Consider the following 12378-nt stretch of genomic DNA (forward strand, 5'->3'; position numbering starts at 1 on the left):
AGCAAACTCTGATTGACAAAAGATTGACTTGGAGTTACAAATACCCAAATCTGAAAACTAGCTCTACAGAAATACTTCCGAATAAACTATTTTTCAATCGAGGCTAGTCCAGAGCTTGAACATGGGAACCTCATGAAGACAACCACTGAGCTACACTAATATACTTTGGGAAGCATTTGTGGGTGAACAATACAGACCCTGGATTAGGCAAACGGGACTCAGTAAGTGTCCGAACAAAGGATACGCAGGGGTTCTCACAGAACGGGGCGAGTGCGGGTAGACCTACGTACCTAGACAACAGATCGGAGATGCTATGCTGGGCATCTTGTCCTTTATAAGGTGGTACACACGGTAGTACTATTCATTTGAATCCTGAACCCACCCCTTAGGGCTGGGCCGCACCGCTCGACTCGCGAACAACTTGGTTGGCGCGACGTGTCCTTCTGAAATTGCAAAATGACCGATCCCATACACATTGTATGGGGTCACATTTTATCGGACCGCACCCTGCAACATGTCAGTCTCTCGGGTAATAAAGCCCGACGACGGTTGATATCAGTTGAAGCCGTTGGGTCTGGTCGCATGGATTTTATGACCTGAACGATCGACATGCCGGACCCATCAAAAAAACTCCATACAAAAAAAACACGTCAACAACCGCACAAGAAATCTACGACATGCCTCTATTGTATGAATGATCAATCTATGAGATAATTTCTCAATTAATTGCTCAATATGAAGTAATTGAACTAAAATTTGATTCAGATATCATTTATTGCACGTAATAAGTTTATTAAATCTATCGAGTACAATAAACATTAATTTGAAATAACAACAACATAACAATGGAATTTGCCAGAGATCGAGGAAGAAGAGACGAAATACAATTAGTTAGAGAAAATTAAAAAAAAATGTGGTCTACAAAATATGTGGATAATGTAAATAACGGTTTTGGAGGACTTTCGACACGTGTTGCTGCAATAAATCTTCTGAACAATGATTTCTAAATAGGTTGTGTAACTGTATCATCTTTACTCATTGTATCATATTGAATATATATTATTTTAAATGAACAGGATGTGCCTGTCTCGTGTAAAATTAATATTTGAAATAATAGATATGTAAAACACCCTAATAAATTACAATAGATAATACTGAACGGTAAGTAAGAAATCGACTTGCTTACGACGACAATAAAGCATGAGTATGTATATTATTTTAAATGGACAGGGTGTGTGGCTGTGTCGTGTAAAATTAACAATTTTAATAATAGAGATGTTGAAAATTCTAATAAATTACAATAAATGCGTTAAATGCGTACTGTACGTATTACGGTATTGTACGTCTGTATTGTATTAAAGTCTCTATAGTGAAAAAACTAATAGCACGTGCGGCTATCTCAGGCCGTCCCCGAGTTGAAAGGAAGACCGCACCCGCAGACTTTCCAGCAACAAAACTCGTCAACAAAGTTGTTCGCGAGTCGAGCGGTGCGGCCCGGCCCTTACGTAACAATACCTACTATATACATATATACTCTATAAATAAAACACTAAAAACTCTAAAATGAGACGGTCAATTTGGATTTTATAATAATCCAAACCTTTAATACAGAAGCACATAGCGTTAAATGCGTATTGTACGTATTACGGTATTGTACGTCTGTATTGTATTAAAGTCTCTATAGTGAAAAAACTAATAGCACGTGCGGCTATCTCAGGCCGTCCCCGAGTTGAAAGGAAGACCGCACCCGCAGACTTTCCAGCAACAAAACTCGTCAACAAAGTGGACAGGGTGTGTGGCTGTGTCGTGTAAAATTAACAATTTTAATAATAGAGATGTTGAAAATTCTAATAAATTACAATAAATGCGTTAAATGCGTACTGTACGTATTACGGTATTGTACGTCTGTATTGTATTAAAGTCTCTATAGTGAAAAAACTAATAGCACGTGCGGCTATCTCAGGCCGTCCCCGAGTTGAAAGGAAGACCGCACCCGCAGACTTTCCAGCAACAAAACTCGTCAACAAAGTTGTTCGCGAGTCGAGCGGTGCGGCCCGGCCCTTACGTAACAATACCTACTATATACATATATACTCTATAAATAAAACACTAAAAACTCTAAAATGAGACGGTCAATTTGGATTTTATAATAATCCAAACCTTTAATACAGAAGCACATAGCGTTAAATGCGTATTGTACGTATTACGGTATTGTACGTCTGTATTGTATTAAAGTCTCTATAGTGAAAAAACTAATAGCACGTGCGGCTATCTCAGGCCGTCCCCGAGTTGAAAGGAAGACCGCACCCGCAGACTTTCCAGCAACAAAACTCGTCAACAAAGTTGTTCGCGAGTCGAGCGGTGCGGCCCGGCTCTTACGTAACAATACCTACTATATATATACTCTATAAATAAAACACTAAAAACTCTAAAATGAGACGGTCAATTTGGATTTTATAATAATCCAAACCTTTAATACAGAAGCACATAGCGTTAAATGCGTATTGTACGTATTACGGTATTGTACGTCTGTATTGTATTAAAGTCTCTATAGTGAAAAAACTAATAGCACGTGCGGCTATCTCAGGCCGTCCCCGAGTTGAAAGGAAGACCGCACCCGCAGACTTTCCAGCAACAAAACTCGTCAACAAAGTTGTTCGCGAGTCGAGCGGTGCGGCCCGGCCCTTACGTAACAATACCTACTATATATATACTCTATAAATAAAACACTAAAAACTCTAAAATGAGACGGTCAATTTGGATTTTATAATAATCCAAACCTTTAATACAGAAGCACATAGCATAAAAAGGTATCTCGAGGCAATTTCGCATACAAGCCCTAATATTGTTGCAGAACGATATGAGGAACGAGTTCAGAGAGAAAGGGAATGGCGAGGGGGAGGGAAGGGATTGGTTGAAGCAGTCGGCATTCGTTCCAATAAAATTTATAGACCTCCGGATGCGAAATAAAAATAAAGGGGGCGCCAGTGCGCTAGGGTCGGGCTTACTGGCTTATTGGGGGCCCGAGGGGGGCGGAGGCGCCGTGGGGCTCAGACACGAATAGCGACGCTTCGATTTCGAGTCGGGGGGCTCAAGGGATCGGAGGGGCCTCGCCTCGTAAGGGGGCGCAACAAGCGAAGCCCCCGCCGACAAGTGTCTTCGATTTTCAGATGGAAAAATTCGTACCGAACTCGGGTAATACTTCCGGTGAACACTTTTTCTCACTCGCGGACCGGAAGCTTCCCTCGTATGGCGAAAAGCCACTTTGCTTCTGGTGATTCGTAGACTTTGTGGTAGTTTACATGTGTATCGGAGCTTTTAGGAACATTCTTAGAAGAAAACCCCCTTTTATTATTTCGTCATCAGCTTCGTACTGCGGTGGGTGTTCATATCAGTTTATCAATTATATTTAACTAGTGGTTTTACCCGGCTTCGCTCGGTGTTTGTAATATAAGTCAGTATTTGTATTATAGTCATTATTGTACAGGTATTTGTATCATGATAGGAGTATTTTATTACAAAAATTATATAAGTTAGGAATAAATGGTATAGTATTAAAGTGGCTTCAATCATACTTAAATAATAGAAGGCAAATAGTAAAAATTGATAAGGTGTTATCCTCTGAATATGTATCACCTCATGGAGTGCCGCAAGGGTCCAAATTGGGACCCTTATTATTTATATTATATATAAACGATATTGTTAAGGTAATTAAGATGTGTAAAATACATTTGTTTGCAGATGATACATTGATATATATAATTGGAAAGAATGTTGATGTAATGTCTGAGATTTTAAATATAGAATTAAATTATGTGAATGACTGGTTGTGTGAAAATAAATTAAAGTTGAATGTGAATAAAACAAAAATGATGTGGTTGAATGGTAAAAATAAAAATATATTGAATGAAAATAGAATTGATGATAAGTTAATTGAAAAAGTTGAAAATATAAAATACTTAGGTGTATACATAGATTCAGGACTAAATTTTAAAATGCACGCTGACTATATAATAAAAAAAATGGCTAGAAAAGTTGGTGTATTATGTAGATTAAGAAATATTTTAAGTAAAAAAAGTAAAATTTTAGTGTTTAATTCAATTGTCTTGCCACATGTGGTTTATTGTGCCACTGTGCTTAATTTGTTTAGTGGCCAAGATTTAGAAAAAATGCAAAAAATACAGAATAAAGCCATGAGAGCTATTTTGAATGTGAGTAGATTTAAGAGTATTGGAAGTATGTTAGATGAATTAGGATGGATGAGTATTAGAATTAGTCTTAATATTAGTACATTGTCTTTTGTTTATAAGTTAGATCATAAGTTATTACCTAAGTATTTTGATGATTATATAATACGGAATAGAGATAAACATCCAGTTTTTATACTAGAAATAAGGACAAACTAGTTGTAAGTAGAGTAAGAAAGAATAAGACGGCTGGGGGTGTTTTTCACAGGGGTGTGCTCATGTATAATGCCCTCCCTGAGTGCGTCAGGTCTGCTAAAAACATGGATGCATTCCTGCGAGGTGCGAAGAGACACCTCTGTGAGGGAAAGTACATATAAGTTAATTATAAATTTTAGAGTTAAGTATAATAATTAAGATGTATTTTTAAATTAGCTTGATAGCTAAAATATATATAAATAAATAGTCATTAATAACCTCCCTAAAGTACTACGCAATGCTTCATGTCTCTTGTTTGCAGACGACGTTAAATTATTCTTTGCTGTTAAGGATGAGAGGCAAGCCTCTCTCCTTCAAGCAGATATTAACGCTGTTTTAGAGTTCAGTTCCAGTTTAGGGCTTGAACTGAATACTAGTAAATGTGCCATTATGAGTTATGGACGTGCGAATTCGCTCTATTGTCACGGATATTCCATTGGATCCGTATTTTTGAAGCGTGTGGAATCTAGGGTCGACTTGGGTATCACTTTTGATCCTCAATTCACCTTTCACAACCACATCAAGACAGGCGCTGACGTTTCCTTTCATCGACTTTGATTTGTCTTGAGATATGCTAGATTATTCTCCAACCCCATGTCTTCTCGCTTGCTTTTCAACTCGCTTGTTAGAAGTAAGTTAGAGTAAAATGCGATTGTGTGGAATCCGCATGAAGCAAATTACTCTCTTATTATCGAAAAAGTGCAAAAAGCATTTCTTCGTTTTATGTATAAGAAAGAGTTTGGGTACTACCCATATCTCTATCCTACTCCTTTCCTTTTGGGCATGCTTGGGTATAATTCCCTTGAACTTCGGAGAAACTTCTCGTTAATGCGTTTCGTTCTCCAGCTACTGCGTGGTAATACGTCATGTCCTTTGTTGCTGGAAATATAAATTTATTTGAATACTCATTTGTTTTTTTTTTATTAAATTGACTTTCACGAAAAATCAAACATACATATATACTAAGTCTCTTTCGAAATTATATGTATACCAGAATCCGGTGCCTGAGCCCCCGATCTAAGTCTCTTTCGAAATTATATGTATACCAGAATCCGGCGCCTGCGCCCCCCGGCGTCTGCGCCCCCCGGCGTCTGCGCCCCCCGGCGTCTGCGCTCCCTTCGCCACCGGGGACTTCGAATCGGCGCCTATGAATCGGCGCCTATCAAAAATATAATTGGCGCCTATGAATCGAAAAAATAATAAACCGAATGTGTTGTCTACGAACCAACCAACCAAGGTTACATATATGCAAAGTCTCTTTCGAAATTATATATTAGATTTACGAATGTGGGTATGTTGGCATGTGAGTATGAAAGATTCTTCAGTTTCATTTCATCACCTTTTACATATGTATATAAATTTTAAATAAATGCTGTTTAAGTTGAATAAGAAACTTTTTGATATATTGGGGAAGATCAGATCAGCACAGATGCTTTTAATTGTGTGGTCACGGGTTCGATCCCGTATGCTGCCGGCCAGACCTTGGATATGTAACTCCAAGGTCGTTTTCTATCAAAGTTTGCCAAGTTATCTGATTTATTTGAAACAGTTCCAAAAACTTGGCAACCCTATCCCATCCCTTTCGCAAAAATTCGAGTTATTCAGCATCTCGATCTTTGCTGATGTTTTATCGTCTGGCCATAGTTGTTATGTTTAATAATTGAGTTCAAATAATTAATAAATAATTCTTAATCTGTATAGCACACTCATCGCGCTGGAGGAATCTGGTAGACTTTTGCATGATTGGTTAAATAAAAAAAAATACGTGTGTCTATTTTTACAAGCCTCATATCAAGTTACTTTCAATTTTTCATCTGAAAAAATTTGGGTTTTATATCCTAATTCTTCCGATCATTTTCAAACTTTGCCATTTTGCTCGGTTTGGTCATCAATATGTGTGTAAATCCAATCTGCCAGTCCGATGGTGAAAAATAATCGTAATAGACACGTTTAAAAAATGCTACAATTTCGATCTTCTTAACGTCTAATGGTAAGTTGTCGTATTTATTTGTGTTTCTGCCACCCTATTGCTATATCAGATTTTAATTGTTTAAACGACTATAACTTTTTCTTTTTCACAATAAATTAATAGTAAAGAAAAAAACTACATTTCAATATATCAATTCATGAGTTCGAATATGTATTTAGGTATAAACGATGCTTTTTCCAAAAAATAGTGGCTTAAGCGGATACGAGTCTCGTTCGAACATACAAATAGTTACATATATAAGTTTAAAAAATTAAAAAAAAAAGTTACTTTTATAAATGATCAAGCTTTTAACCTGTGACTTGCAAAGAGGCCGTAGAAAGCCGCGTTTGGATAGCTGGCTGTCATCGCTTCGAATTGACACAAGATTTCAATGTAGTTTTAATGAGTTCGCTAGTGATTAAACTCCTCCAGCTTCATATCGGAGATATTAGTTTACTTCAATGTTAGCTAACACCTATACATATGTATGTATGTCAGTAAGATATAAAAGTGACCTGAAGAGTGGAAGCGGTTCAAAATTAAATCACAAATTTTGACGGGCTGGAATTTCACTGAACTAACAGAGTGAGGCTTTTACATAAATAGCTTGTAAAAAAAAATGTCGTTTTACGTGTAGAAGTAGACATTTTATCATTCCGCATATTAAGGTTAATGAATAGTGTAATAAATAAATGAAACGAAAGCGTTAAAATATCACTACATCGATACAATATTTAAATTATAATTGCACGTACAACTCAATTATGCAAATTAATTAAGCCGTGCAAATATAAAACACATTATTTTTAACTATAATAAAAAGCTTGCTAAACGGTTAATTGTGTGCCAATTAATCCTGTGGGTAATTTACATAGTAATTTTGTAAATGTGGAATATTCGGCCGTGATTTTTTTGAATTCGTGCGATATTATCGTTAGTTTAATACACTCGAATTAACCAACGTCTGAAAAATCAGGAATAATCTTCTAACGAATCTAACATCACATATTCATGAGCTTTATAATATATTTACATAATCAAATGAGAAAATTTTATTAGTACTATATTTTTATCTTATCGGAATTAATTTGACGCTTTCCTTAAAAAATAATAATAATTTAAAAACGATCTAAGATGACTTTATGTATAATACAGAGTGTTTCAGAGTACGGATTCGTCTATAAATGATACTCCTATTATTATAAAACATGCCTCAGAAGCCGTCAGCCTCAGACATTTGTAGATGAAGATTAGTTCATTGACATATGAGTTTGTTCAGTAAATACTTATTTATATTAAATAAAAATGTGCTTTCTATAAAATTCAAGAAAACCGTTCATATTTATAATGAAGAAATTGCCAACCGGTACTATAGAACATCAAATATCACATTAACTAGCAGCGTGGCTCTGTGGTTGCGTTGATACTAAGCACCGAGTGGTCGCCAGGTTCGATCTCGTGAGCTGACCTTGATTGAAAATAATTTATTCTGAGTATAATCTTTAATGCTGTTGGTTAGACTGGGATATTTGTGATTCCAAGTCAATCGTTTCCTATCAGAGTTTGCCAATTAATCTGATTTCGTTATTGAAGCGGTTCCTCCATCAAATTGGCAAAAGCTATCCTACCCACTATGTCACCACTATTTGAATATGATTTCAAAAATGTATTATCTGTAACACATAGATGTCTCGCTTACTTTCTTTTGTATAGTATTTGTATTATACTTATATTTCTGGTCACAGTGACGCGTTAAAGTATTCTGTATTGTCACTGTGGCTAATATGTAAATACATAAAAATATAATATGATAGTGGGGGTGGAAATTTTAGCAATTATTAATTTATGAAATTGATTCAATCACATACGCACGAATCAACCTTGACCTTTAAATTATGCCCGATGCCAATTTTCCGGAAAATCAATTTGAAATGAATATATTCAATACGTTATATCAAGGTTTTTCAAACTTTAAGAATAAAATAATACTAGTAATAAATAAAATAACACAAACAACGATTATGTAAATCGATTTCAATAGTAAACAGTGCGTTACTTGTATCGGTGACAACGGTAAATCTTACAAAAGTAAACATTGACTTTGAGTAAGTTTTGAAAGATCATCAAATTTTAGATTGGTTGAAAGGTAAGTACATAGATTTGACGATGTATGTAATTTGAGGTGAAATAGTTAAGCATATTCTGATATGCTTAGTCGGAATTTTTCAAAATTTTCTAAATAACGTATTAACATTTCAAATATATCCGAGTGATTATCTACTCGAAGAGTATTATATCAAATATATTTTGATAATAATTTAAAAAAAAATTAATGGATCCAATGTTGTTTTACCCATTAGTTTAGAACCTCTGAACTGTGCGGAATAATGAAGAAATGCTTTCAAAATTGACGTTTCGATAAAATCAGGCGAGTCAAAGAGATACATCTGAAACGTTGACCGACTTTTCAAAAATATCTCTCGCGAAAAATACGCTTCCATTTCAATTACCGGAAGCGAAATGAAGATGAAAATTTTTACAAGACAGTCTCTTCTATTTTTTATTTCTTTGGATTCAACTACATATACATATGTATGTATGTATACATATATTGAATGGGGTTGAATTTTTTTCCATTTAATAGACACGTTTAATTTCATATATTATTATACTTTATATTTAAAAAATAAATAGGTATGTACGAAAACTGGTAGTACTAGTAGTACTTTTACTTTTGAGTTCTGCATATATTACGCTGAAAATTGTTATGTACTGGTTTCAATCTAAAATCAAGTAACATAATAAATTACATGCGTAAAGATCCGTCAACCGAAAGTGGCATTTTAGTCCTGTTCGCTTTTTCTTCTATAATCTTTTTCAAACGTACGTGCGGTGTTCTTGAGAAAATTACAGTATAATCCTTGAATTAATATATCATATGTAAATAAAAAGACTATTTTGATAAACCGGAAGTGGATTTTTCCCCTTTAAGAACATGCGAAAATGTTGTTACTGCGAGATTTTTTCCACACCACTGAAAGCTGAAAATTTATATTTGTATTTTTGATGTACTTACACGGAACTGATAAGATATTGAATAGTCTGTAAACCGGAAGTAGTAATTTTTTCTTAAAAAATATTTCATTTTTGACTATATATGTATATTCTCAGCTCATAATACTTTTAGTGATATTGATTCATAAAAATATAAAAAAATAAAAAAAGAGGACACCTATAAGGGGAGGTACCATTTCCGGTCAACTTAAAAATTTGAAAAAAATTTACGTCGTGTCGATAAAAATTTCAGTAACCGATACTAAGTTTCAGTTCGATAGGACTAACGGTGTTAAAAATATCCCTAAAATACACACACACACACATTTTTTCTAGATAATGAAAACGTGATCAGTGAGTTCGAATCAGTCAAAATCTCGAGCTCGAATTTTCGCATGATCACAAAACTTCATCTATTGTTACTACGTACATAGATAAAGTAAAAATTGAAAACAACCGGAAGTAGAACTTTTGTTTTAGTGAAAATCTAAAATATGTAAGCTTCCCTAAACTTGTGCTGAAATGTGTATCGAGAACGTCTTTGTAATTGGTAAGCGGGCACCATTGTCGAATTTCTATTTTATTTATATATTTTTACCAAGAAGGCCTAACAGGTTAAGCCAATGCGCCTTCCTGACATTCAATAACAATTATATATACACATATTATATGTACTTCGACATACACAAATATATACACGTTTACACAAATACAGATACATACACATGTATATACATATATGTATATACACAAATACACAAAATTAAATATAATTGATACTTCTTATATTCCTCAAATACGTAGATATAGTCTTGAGTTAGCCACATCCCAACTTTTATATTTTATATTTCTTTGTATTATTGAAGGACAGTGTTTGCGCAGAAACTCGGGTCGTTCGTGTACATAATTAAAACGAAAATTTTAATTCAATTTATTCCGAGTCATTCCAAGTTGATACTGAGGGGTTTTCAAAAGGGCATATTTCCCTCACCCTCCCCTTATTCCACCCACGTAGGGTACCTTATGCTTGAATTCTTAATTAATTCCTTAATTCGCGATTATACGAGGGCGAGCTTACGGGGCCGCATAAACGATTTCCGAAATTACTTTGATGGCTTAACACCGCGAAATTTGTCCCGAAGATTTTCCCAGTCGAGATAATTAAAAAGAAATGTAATTCACTGTCGAAATTATCATTCGTCGACATAAATTTATTAATAAATGCAATAAATACCTTTCCGTTTAGTTGTAAACGAATCGCTTCCCATGAACGGCTTGAGGCGTTGCCCAAATATTGTTCAAGTCAAACATCGAAGATTTCTCAACTTTTCACAAACCATTTCTTCTCGGATTACCGAAACTTCGAACCTCATCTTTGGTTTTGGGTCTTAGACGTATCTAGTTTTAGTTGAATAAACTTTTGTCGTAAACCTTGTACACACACAGAGGTAACTAAAGTTAGTGTTCACGCTTCAACATGTCGAGCTTCCTACAAACATTACATACATACCTATATACATAGAATGGTTATAACTAAAAATATAAACACTCTTCAGTATATATGTATATAAACACTCTTCAGTATATATATGTATCAGCAATGTGGCTTAATGTTAGCGTGTATGTTTAGCACCAAGTGATCAGTGAGTTCGATCCACCATACTGCTGGTTAGATTTGGGGGTATTTGTGACTCCAAATCGATCGTTTCTTATCAGAGTTAGTCAATTTTATCTGATCATAGCAGAAACGGTTCCTCAAAATTGCCAAAAAATCATTTTTCCTGTTGTCACAAATATTCTGTATTTATTGTGTGCATGATTTGTAAAAATTATGTACAAAATCTAAATCCATAGATGTCTCAAAGGATAAATTCTGTAATTAATTAATTAATTAATTGTTATTTCGTGTTCTTCAGCTTCTGGAAATACAGTGATTTATGTAATAATAAAATGCTGCATTATTTGTCATTAATGGTCGAGGAAGGCGCATTGGGGTCTTCCTATCAAGCCTTCCTGGTATATGTCTATGTGAAAATAAATAAAATAAAAAAAAGAATAAATATACGATATATTCGCAGAACAATCGGATTCAGCCCAAAAGTCAAAATCAGTGAGATGTAAACAAATGTCAGATGTGTTAACCGTTGAACCGCTTGGCCATAACACGCATATCGAATTATAATATAAACATTTTAACATTCATTATATAACTTATTAGTGAGATAAAAATATATATATGTAGAGGGATAACGAGAGCATATAATGCAAATTTTATAAGATATAGTGTGAAAGAGATAAAGTTATGGCGTTGAAACAATAAAAATCTGACAAGACGAGTGGGTGGCGGAAAGTCTTTTTAGTGGCGGAAAGTCAAATTTTAATCGCGTATCTGACAGTTGGACTGTTTGAGTCTTTCTGGCTCGATTTTATATATTTATATATATACATACATACATATAATTGTAAATAGGGTTTTGAGCTCTTTTTCCTATTATGCTGTACATTAACATTGGTATTTTATTTATTTATTTCACATACATATATACAAATATACCAGGAAGGCTTAACAGGTAAACCCCAAATGCGCCTTCCTGGTCCTCATAATTATTACATAGATACATGTAAATCCAATCAATATTTGACATCTATCGTCAGATATTACAAATATCGTATTAATACGATAAATAACGATGAATAACTTTCATGTAACAATACGAATTTTATATTCGATAAACAACCACAGAGACATCTATGGTAAGCAATATGGCGAAACCTAAGATATAACAATAACTAAAGGTTCGCAACAGAAAATTGAGAAGGAAATGCCAATTTTACAGGAATCGTTTCATTGAAAATCAGAAAAATTGGCAAATTCTGATAAGAAACGATCGACCTTGACAAATCAAGGTCTGG

This window comes from Arctopsyche grandis, chromosome 8 (genome assembly GCF_051622035.1).
Source record: "Arctopsyche grandis isolate Sample6627 chromosome 8, ASM5162203v2, whole genome shotgun sequence".
NCBI classification, from domain to species: Eukaryota; Metazoa; Arthropoda; class Insecta; order Trichoptera; family Hydropsychidae; genus Arctopsyche; species Arctopsyche grandis.